Source organism: Myripristis murdjan, chromosome 5 (assembly GCF_902150065.1).
Source record: "Myripristis murdjan chromosome 5, fMyrMur1.1, whole genome shotgun sequence".
Lineage (NCBI taxonomy): Eukaryota > Metazoa > Chordata > Actinopteri > Holocentriformes > Holocentridae > Myripristis > Myripristis murdjan.
Window position 1 is genome coordinate 27,234,951 of NC_043984.1, and position 10,865 is coordinate 27,245,815.

At 41.7% G+C, this 10,865-nt stretch overlaps 5 non-coding genes across 5 annotated transcripts; all 5 read left to right on the forward strand.

Moving 5' to 3' along the window:
• Positions 1-2,504: 2,504 nt before the first annotated feature.
• Positions 2,505-2,577, forward strand: trnaf-gaa (transfer RNA phenylalanine (anticodon GAA)). The gene has a single exon. It is a non-coding gene; the product is annotated as a tRNA-Phe (tRNA).
• Positions 2,578-3,664: 1,087 nt separating this feature from the next.
• Positions 3,665-3,737, forward strand: trnaf-gaa (transfer RNA phenylalanine (anticodon GAA)). The gene has a single exon. It is a non-coding gene; the product is annotated as a tRNA-Phe (tRNA).
• A 4,303-nt stretch (positions 3,738-8,040) lies between these two features.
• trnaf-gaa (transfer RNA phenylalanine (anticodon GAA)) lies at positions 8,041-8,113 on the forward strand. The gene has a single exon. It is a non-coding gene; the product is annotated as a tRNA-Phe (tRNA).
• A 658-nt stretch (positions 8,114-8,771) lies between these two features.
• On the forward strand, positions 8,772-8,844 carry trnaf-gaa (transfer RNA phenylalanine (anticodon GAA)). The gene has a single exon. It is a non-coding gene; the product is annotated as a tRNA-Phe (tRNA).
• Positions 8,845-9,350: 506 nt separating this feature from the next.
• On the forward strand, positions 9,351-9,423 carry trnaf-gaa (transfer RNA phenylalanine (anticodon GAA)). Its single transcript has one exon. It is a non-coding gene; the product is annotated as a tRNA-Phe (tRNA).
• The last annotated feature ends 1,442 nt before the right edge of the window (positions 9,424-10,865 follow it).

The following is a 10,865-nucleotide window of genomic DNA, read 5'->3' on the forward strand; positions in this document are numbered from 1 at the left end:
AATTATTCACTTAAACTGTCCCACAACATGCGCGCAACCCTGTTACCGAAACCTATTTAGCCTGCAGAAGAAGAACAAAAACAGTGAGTCAGATGACTCAGCAGAAATTACATCATCAAGGCATTTGCTAATGCCATTTGTAGACCAAAGGTCGTTCTCTCTTCTATTTTTCATATTATTCCAATCTTAAGCCTTAGCCTTAAGTGTGTCACTCTAACCACTGCAACCCTGTTACTCATATTCTCAGAAAAAGACAAATACATTTTAAAGTTTTCCTTTTTTATTTATATAATTAAGCTTGTCCTCGACCAGCTAGCATAGCAGCTAGCATAGCTAGCATCTATTCCTGGGAAAAAGCTTGAACATTAGCACTGATTTGCAACCCAAGACACTTTTACATACTAAATGTGTCTTCTGATCACATCACTTAGAGATTATGTGCAAAATAAATGAACATTATCTTCCGGTAAAGTGCCCCTTTAAGTCTGCTGAAAAGCAGAGGTGCTGCCGTGCCAGGCGTGATGCTGATGAACAGAAGAGACAGCAGTACTTAGAAACTTCCTTATTTTTTTATCTTTCTCACTCATGCTGTTCACCCTGTTAGCATATCATTTCTATTAAAAAATCTTAAATGATTTTCTCAGCACATGAGGGGTTTAGCCTGTTCTCATTTTAATAGTTTGAATGATTATATGCATAATTTATTTGAGCAAATATTTGAAAATGAAATTAGAAAAAACAAAGCCTGATTATTAAAAGGTTGGACAAGATACATTTCACAAATTCCTTAAATTAATATAATTCAATGTGACTTTTTCAGTCAATAATATAAGGATTTGGTTTTGGTTCCTGAGTAACGGTAACAGGGTTGCACCAATCAATTGCAGCAACACCTATGGCTGATTGTTATATGGGCTTAATTACATTTCTTCGCTTATTGTTTTAATAGTTGGAAACGGTGCAATTTGTTATAGTGTGAAATGGTGTATTTACAGTTTGTTTATTTCAGTTGAATTGTATGAATTGTTCATTAATCACAAATGCAAATACAATTTTGTCAACTCCGTCAGTTTCCTGTCAACACCGTCAGATCTTCATCAGCACCGTCAGATGTATGTTTTTGTAATTTTTTGGGAAAAAAAACTAATTCTTTCTTCAGTTTTTGTTGTTTAAGTAATAAAGGATCATCAGATCTACATCCTCTTGTGTCTTTTTCACTTAAGGATTTTTTTCTATAGTGGCAAAATAAAAGATAAAGTTTGAAAATACAAATTTTTAGAAATCTGTGTATTCATAACAGTGTGAAATTAAGCCTTAAGTTTATATATTATATTTTATTGCATATCAGAGTAACTAAACACTATTACAACATACCTAAGAACTTAAGATTCTTGTTGGGCTATTATAATTATATAATTATATACTTTAAGTGTGTCTGACGGAGTTGACACAAATCAAGTTTTTGAGGTAAACATGTGACTTTATTAAAAATGTTTTTTCACCTCCAGCCTGCACCTTTGCATGGTTAAATAGCACAGATCTTTATCTACATGAATATATAACTCTAATCAATATAGTGTAAATTTTCAAAAAAAGTTTTTCAGAAAGTGTTTTGTCTCGACTCTCAAGAATCAGTGCACTAACAAATGCACCAACCTGACCTCAGATCAGAGCAGATTGCAGCATGTTATTTTGTGTGTTTGAGCTGTAGGCTAAATTTTGTAAATTGTGTTGTTATTTATTTATGCGAAGCACCTTAACTCTAAGTCAAATTCCTTGTTTGTGCAAACTCACTTGGCAATAAAAGGCCCATTTCCACCGCAGGAACTTGGGGGTAATTTTTCAGGGCCGGGGCCGTTGTTGCGTGTCTCCACCGTCGGAACCACCCTCAAAGGAGAGAGTTCCGGGACTTTTACAGGGGCTAAAAAAGTCCCTGCCTCGCGGTAGGTACTCCAAACGGCCCCGAAAACTCCTGGGTGGAGCTTGGGGTTTAACTGGCACTGACTGGATTTACTCACGGCAGGATGTGGTGTCAACAGAAAGTGATAAAATAGCCGGCATTTTTAGCTAACGCTAATGTTAGCTAAAGCTAACGTTGACTTAGCTAACGCTAGCGTCCCTAAAAATGCCGACTATTTTGTCGCTAGCGTTAGCTAAAGCTAACCTTAGCTAAAGCTAACCTTAGCTATCGCTAGTGTCCCTAGCAACACGACCAACACTACCAAGCTAATGCTGACGTGCTAGCTACCTAACGCTAACAACGCGTTTTTTTAACGACACGTATTTTGACGCCCAGTCAGATGCACGACCATTACGTCACATCCAGAGCCCGATAACTTTACAGGAACCTTCCTCTCAGTGGAGAAATGGCAGTTGAGAGGGCAGAGAGAGAGGACGTTCCTGTAGTAGTTCCTGCCCCCCAAATACTACCAGGAACGTATTCAGTGGAAACGGGCCTAAAGATCTTTCTGATTCTGATTCTGATGTTTAAACGCTAAGTGTGAGCCGAAATAGCTCAGTTGGGAGAGCGTTAGACTGAAGATCTAAAGGTCCCTGGTTCGATCCCGGGTTTCGGCAGTGTTGTTGTTTTAGGGTTTATCTGGTTTCCTCTCAGGCTGTCCTCTGTGTGTATCTACTAAATGTACAGGCTTGATCAAAAGCTCCACAGTCAACATCCTCAATGGATAAAAAACCTTTGAATCTTTCACAAATCAGTCTCTCCTGATCTTGACACTAGATGCCTTCTTGGCCACCCATGAAAAATCATCATAAATCAATATAGCCTAAGCCTAGCCTAAGCCGCGCACACAGACTGCTGTACTTTCATTATAAACCGACTTTTGTTTATATGCGGTTGCAGCAGCACCATGGACAGCGACACAGACAACACGGTTCATTATTGATTGCGCAACGCGGCGATTCGCCGGTAACCGCACTGCGCGCATTAAACGATTTTGCGGAGGAAGGAGGAAAGTTGCATGAGTTACACCATATCCACGTTCGTGCTGCGTGCGTGACCGTGCATGTGCTCGTGCATGAACGCTTGGGCGGCGTACAAACTTTGTAATGTCAGTAGCCTCTAACTCATTCATTTCATTGGATAATATGCCGGTGAGGTGAGTGGAAGTCCCTGATTGATCGAAAAGATTCTTCTGATTGGCTGAGCCTCTTGTAAAAGTGGCCCAGCCGATAGATCACAGATAAACAGAACCGTTTTTAGTCAAGAAAAAAAAGGGTCTTGATGAGCACTTCAGCGTGAGAAATCGGAGGTGTGGCGTGAGAGCGTGTGAAGCCAATCAAATGTGTGAGTCTCACGGCCAATGCGTGAGAGTTGGCAGCTCTGTTACTATTACATCTTTAGCTGTAACAGTTGTAGGGTTGTAGTTGGTTAGGTAGTTAGTTAGTAGTGTGGTTAATATATCATTTTGGAATAAAATAGGGTATGTGTACTATGAAGGCTGCTGTGTAAGAAGTGTCCCGTTCACCATAATCAAAATCAGCATTATATTATATTATTATTACACTGACTGAAACTGTGTTGTCATTTATTTATGCGAAGCACCTTAACTCCGTAAGTCAAATTCTTTGTTTGTGCAAACTCAATTGGCAATAAAGATCTTTCTGATTCTGATTCTGATTCTGATGTAAAAAATACTAAGTGTAAGCCAAAATAGCTCAGTTGGGAGAGCGTTAGACTGAAGATCTAAAGGTCCCTGGTTCGATCCCGGGTTTCGGCAGACAATTGGCTGGTGTTTTGGGTTGAACCCAAGGTTTCCTCTCAGGCTGTCCTCTGTGTGCATCTGCTAAACAGGCAGGCTTTATCAAAAACTCTGCAGTCAACATCCTCAATGGATAAAAAACCTCATTACACTACGTGCCCTCTTGGCCACCCATGAAAAAACATAATGGCACACACACGCCAGTTTAAGAGATCAGATTAAGATGAGAAGAATGAAGATCCAGTCGTCTTTAGTCCTACTGTTACTTTTATGCAAACGCTGCAGTTTAGGAACAACTGCAGTGTGGAGTTCACCAGTGCCCAGCATTATCACATTAAAATAATAATTACATTACTATTTCCACAAATTTCCTTACTTTTTGTGCAATGTTAAATATAATTTCTGAATAAAATATGGTCTGTGTACTATGAAGGCTGCTGTGTAAGAAGTGTCCTGTTCACCATAATCAACCTCAGCATTATATTACATTATTATTACACTAACAAATGCACCAACCTGACCTCAGATCAGAGCAGGTTGCAGCATGTTATTTTGTGTGTTTGAGCTGTAAATTTTGTAAATTGTGTTGTTATTTATTTATGCGAAGCACCTTAACTCTAAGTCAAATTCCAATGAGATAATGGACCTCTTGAGGGAGGATATAAGGCAGCAGAGGGAGGCAGAAGAGAGGAGAGAGAGAGAGAGAGAGCCAGGAGAGAATGGAGAGGCTCTTCTCTCTCCTCGAGAGACTGGTGGAGCGGCATTGATTTTGTTTATATTGTATATAGTTAATTAGTTGTAGTTATTCATTTTAGTAAATGTATTTATTTAATTTCAATTTTAAATTATATATAGTTATTTCATTTTATAGTTATGTTGTTTTTCTGAATTCGTGCTGTAAATACGTTTTTATGTTTTAAAAATTAAATTATTGTTATATTCTCACATGTCGTCTTGCATTTAGTAATTACAACTTAAGTACAATTTATAAAAATGTTAGCAAACAGCATCAAGTGCTACTTTTCAGGGACAACAACGGATTTAACAGAAAAGTCTAAACAAATCTTAACATTTACAAAAATTTACACTATTACTACAGAACGAACTATTTACAATTTACAGATTACTTTTAAAAAGTATTTTCATGATGAAATATGTACAACTTATAATTATGAACAAAACCAAATAGAACTAAATGCATTATTAATAAAATTCCTAACTATATACAATAACAGGCTGAACAGGAGTCCCTGGCAGTGCTGCTGGGATGGATGGGATGCCACAATAAAGACTGTGGTGTCTTCTGTCGGCCAGTGGGACATTATCTGGGGTGGTATTCAGGGTGTTTGGGGGTCCGGTCTCCACTGTCCACCACGTCGTCCTGGGTTTGCAGGGTTTACTTGATCGACGGCTGCCATGTCACTAAGAATTTTTTAAGAAAGAGGCAAGAATTATTACATAGTTTAATAATAGAAATATAATGATAATAAATTATTACAACAAACAAAACCATCTACAAAACACTTCAAGTGGGAATAATGGCTTTAAAGTTATGTTACTTACCAACTAAAGATAGTTGTGATCAGGGTTATCCTCCTCCAGAGCAGACACCTCCGCAGACAGACGGTCCTGCCACGGAGCACCACTGACGGCCTCCAACCCGTTCTCCCCCTCACCCTCCGGCATGATGTCCTGCACCTCATCCTCTGGGGGCACGATGTCGCCAGCTCCCAGGCAGATGTTGTGAAGGACGGCACATGCTGTTATGACCTAAAATGAACAAGAATTACTCATTAATTTTAATTTACTCTGTTTCAGTACTCAAAAATAAGAATCATATTTTGTGATGACTTACCTTAGGCACAAAGGTTTGATGGACCTGCAGCGCTTGCAAAAAAATGGCCCTGAACCTGGTCTTCATCATTCCAAAGGCACGCTCAATAATAGGGCGTGCCCTTGAATGATGGGCATTGAAGCGCTGGGCTCCCACACCTTGCACAGGCTGTTTGTAGGGAGTGATGAGGGGGAGTGGATGCTGGAGGCACGGGTACCTGCCGTCTGTGAGGATGAAGTGCCCTGGAGGAGGGTAAGCAGCCTGTCTGTACAGTGGGCTGTGCCGGAGTACTCTGGCGTCATGCACCGACCCCGGCCAGCCCACGTACATGTCTAAAAAGCGGCCCTGATGGTCACTGACTGCCTGCAAGATGATAGATGCAAACAGCTTTCTGTTCATGTAGCACTGACCATCAGGGCCGTTTGGAGGCTTTATCCTGACGTGGCAGCCGTCGATCGCACCAGCAGCTTTAGAAAAAGCTTGGTGTCTTGCCAGCCCTGCAAACCCCCGAGTTACTGCCGCCAGGTCTTCTGCGGTCTTTGGGAGGTGGATGACCTTTTGGCGAATGGCCACCACCTCCTTAGTAACTCGGTGGACAATCCAGTGGACAGTGGAGCGAGGCATCCCAAACACCCTGGAAACCACCCTGTATGATGCCCCACTCGCCAGCCACCAAGGTCTCTTGTGTGGCACCCCATCCATGTCTCCGATAATGGTGGAGCAGGTTCAGCTGCCAGGGACTCTCTGCTCAGCCTGAAGTCCTGCCTGGTGTCTTGTCCATTAAAATAACTGTCCAGGACAGGTACAGCCAGATTGACCCTGCAGTACATCGGTCTTGTCTGAAGGAGTGGAGGAAGAGGAGAAGAAAAAACGACTAATTAAACTATAACTACATACTTTTAGTTTATAACATGAATCTAGTTAATTTTAGAGCTTAAATAAATAACGCAAAATCTGTTTATCCACTTATCATTCCATCTAGGCTTCTCAATCTAGTTTGAATTTAGCCTACCTCTACCCGGTCCTCTCTCAGCCGGAGATATACGACCCGTCGGCGCTGACGGAGTGAACGCACACTCCTCTCTTCTTCCTCCAGAGCGAGGAACAACAAAAAAATACATACAATTATCTCCGGATCCATTCTTCTTCTATCTTTCTTTCTTTCCTACTTTCTTTCTTTCTCTCTCCTCTGTCGATTCTTTCTTTCTTTCTTACTGTTCTGTCTTGTCTGCCTTCTTTCGGTCTCCGGAGTTTGTTGTCATGGCAACGGCGGTAATGGCGGTTACGCGACCAGGAAATAGAGTGGTGAAGTCCCGCCCCTTCCGGTGGACCCCCATGGGACCTTTCTGAGCGAAAAAAAATGGTGTTCAATGGACAGAAAATAATTATTTTCTGGTCCCCCCGTCGTTATGCCATGGATTACACAAATGTTGTTTATAGGCTTAAATAACAAATTTTCATGTCAAGAGTTTGATCGTTTATTGCGCCATTGTTCAGTTAAATGCTGTTGAGAAAACACAATTAGAAAGACTACATACTGTGTCGCCTATGTGACGTCACGTCATCGCCGTTTCCCTCCATCCAGATTCAAGTCAAGATGCCGGTGTGTTTTGTTCCCGATTGTCCGCGTCTCCGAGGGCCGACGGAGCGCCGGGCCGGGCGGGAGGGTGAGCGGACCCCGCCGTCGGGCGGAAAAACTCAGAACCTCAAAACCTCAGAGAAATCGCCATGTCTGTTGTAGGCTTCCAGTGCGGGTGGTGACGTATATCATTCGCACCGAGAGCAGCGAAGAGTTGTAGTTCACAAAGCGGGCTCACACAAAACCTAACATTATTAATATTCTTCGCACTAAATTGTAGTCTTCTTTGCGTGAAAAATTATCTTTAAATATCACAAACAGCATATGTGAAATCCATGGCACAATTCAAACGGGACCAGAAAATAATTTTTATCTACCCATTGGATCGCATTCATAATTTTTTGTTTTTGAGGACCCATGTACCGAAAGTGGGTGGGCGGGACTTCACCACTCTATACTCCGAAGGCTAGACCGTACCATTTCGTTGACGGGGAGGACGCGGCCTTCGAACCCTGAATTGGGACACAGCTTTAGCTAACGCTAGCGTCCCTAAAAATGCCGGCTATTTTGTCGCTAGTGTTAGCTAAAGCTAACCTTAGCTAACGCTAGTGTCCTTAGCAACACAATCAACACTACCAAGCTAATGCTAACGTGCTAGCTGTCGTTAGCTAATGCTAACAACACGCATTTTGACGCCCAGTCAGATGCACGACGATTACGTCACATCCAGAGCCCGGTAACTTTACAGGAACCTTCCTCTCAGTGGAGAAATGGCAGTTGAGAGGGCCGAGAGAGAGGACGTTCCTGTAGTAGTTCCTGCCCCCAAAATACTACCAGGAACGTATTCAGTGGAAACGGGCCTAAAGATCTTTCTGATTCTGATTCTGATGTTTAAACACTAAGTGTGAGCCGAAATAGCTCAGTTGGGAGAGCGTTAGACTGAAGATCTAAAGGTCCCTGGTTCGATCCCGGGTTTCGGCAGTGTTGTTGTTTTAGGGTTTATCCTAGGGTTTAAACCTTTGAATCTTCCACAAATCAGTCTCCTGATCTTGACACTAGTTGCCCTCTTGGCCACCCATGAAAAAGCATAATGGTACACACACACACCACCTTAAGAGATTAACAGATTAAGTTTGATAAGATGATATTCAAGAATGAAGATGCATTGGGCTCTAGACCTACTTTTACAACTTTTATGCAAACACTGCAGTTTAGGAACAACTGCAGTGTGGAGTTCACCAGCACCCAGCATTATTATATTATAATTACATTACTATTACATCTTTAGCTGTAACAGTTATAGGGTACGTTGTAGTTGGTTAGGTAGTTAGTTAGTGGTGTGGTTAATATAATAGGGTATGTGTACTATGAAGGCTGCTGTGTAAGAAGTGTCCCATTCACCATAATCAAAATCAGCATTATATTATATTATTATTACACTAACAGATACACCAATGAGACATCAGATCAGAGCTGGTTGCAGCATGTTTTTTTGTGTGTTTGAATTGTAAATTTTGTAAACTGCGTTGTCATTTATTTATGTGAAGCACCTTTAAATTCCTTGTTTGTGCAAACTCAATTGGCAATAAAGATCTTTCTGATTCTGATTCTGATTCTGATGTTAAAATGTTAAGTGTGAGCCGAAATAGCTCAGTTGGGAGAGCGTTAGACTGAAGATCTAAAGGTCCCTGGTTCGATCCCGGGTTTCGGCAGACAGTTGGCTGGTATTTTAGGTTCAACCCAAGGTTTCCTCTCAGGCTGTCCTCTGTGTGTATCTGCTAAACACACAGGCTTTATGAAAAGCTCCACAGTCAACATCCTCAATGGATAAAAAACCTCATTAGATGTCTCTCGAATCTTCCACATGTCAATCTGTTCTCATCTTGACATTTTGTGCGCTCCCGGCCACCCATCAAAAAGCATAATGGCACACACAGGCCAGCCTAAGAGATAGTTTATGGCTAATACGTTTGATAAATATTCAAGAATGAAGATCCAGTGGGCTATGGTCCTACTGTTACAACTTTTATGTAAACACTGCAGTTTAGGAACAACTGCAGTGTGGCGTTTACCAGCACCCAGCATTATTACATTATAATATAATTACATTACTATTACATCTTTAGCTGTAACAGTTATAGGGTTGTAGTTGGTTAGGTAGTCAGTGTGGTTAATGTGTAATTTTGGAATAAAATATGGAATAAAACAGATAGCGTAAGCCGAAATAGCTCAGTTGGGAGAGCGTTAGACTGAAGATCTAAAGGTCCCTGGTTCGATCCCGGGTTTCGGCAGCCAGTTGCTCGGTGCTTTTGTGTAACAAAATTGTGTGTGTCCGCTCAAGCCAGACAAGGTCTTCTTCATAACCCTGTTATGCGTTGGGAAGGATGTGGTACACAGGAGGTAGTGGGACTGTCATCAGCTTGCTTAGATAATAATCTCATTAGTTTGTGTGTTAGGTAACCACACTAAACGTAGCTTCCTGACCTTGACACAATGGGCACGCTTTAAAAACAAGTTTGCTGTGTACATGTTAAATGATTTTCTGAGAAGAAGTTAACTGATACAATCATAAGTGATTCTAAAGAATGAAGATGTGGCTAAATATCGTTACCCCACAAGTAACACCTTGCACTTGTGAATGAAATGATAGCAGTGCACACATGTGCTCAGAGAGGCTGTTTTACGCTAATTAATGCTGCAGCCTGCAAGTGTATCTAATAAATGTCCACTCCCTTGCCTTTTAACCAGTGTGTGTGCCTGATGTGATCGAGTATGTAACATACACCACAGCTTGTGCTGAAACCAGTAGGCGCTTTGAGTTGTCGTGAACTGTTTTGACTGCAATTATCATGTGGTGAAAATCTGATCGCATGACAGCCCTTCCTCCATTATAGCTACGCCGTCTGTCACAAAGGAAATGTTATAGATGCTGAAGGACTGACAAAAAGACCCACCGTCAGCAGCATGGTCCTTCACTAGATAATAATCTCAGGAGATTGGTGTCTTATCTGTCCACATTTAGTCCAATTTCCTGACCTTGGCCTTTAAAAACCAATTATCTTGATACTGTGGACACAGACAAATTAAAAGATTGTTTGTGATTAAAAAGTTGCTTGAAAAAAATGATTGTTAAGCTATGAATTAAAGAATGGACATGCAGCATCCCTTTGTGAATTTTAAAATAGATTAAAATTAGAAGAGGTAGACAAACAAAGAGCAATGTGGTTAGAATTTCGGTGGCTTGTCTTTTATCAAAACAATAAGTAGTGTTAAAAGAGGTTAAGTAATTATGTAAAAAAATACTCTTTGTCCTATTTATTTGGGTCACAGCAGATACCAGGTCAAGCCAGGAAAGCCTTGCTGTAAGAACCAAGGCCTTGACAGCTCAGCAGGCCTGTGCCGGGGGTTTTTGAACCTTCTCCAGTACATTTGGAGGTTCTGGCCCTCTCTGAGCTGCTTGCCCCGTCTCAGTGCCAGCTGAGGTGTGTGGTGGCGAGAGAGCCACGAGTCCAAGAGAGGCCACGGGGCACCCAACGGGTCAAGGATTTGCGTCATCTCCATTGAAACCTGAGTGAATGGCCAACCGGCTCTCTGTGGTGATGTGCTAATCAGCAGAGCATTGACCAGGAACAGGCAGAAAGTGTTTCAGAGAAGCGAGCGAGGTGGGAGATTGACAGGGGTGTTTAGAGGAGATGCAAAATGTTCTGGTGCACTGCTGGGATCTGAAGGCGCT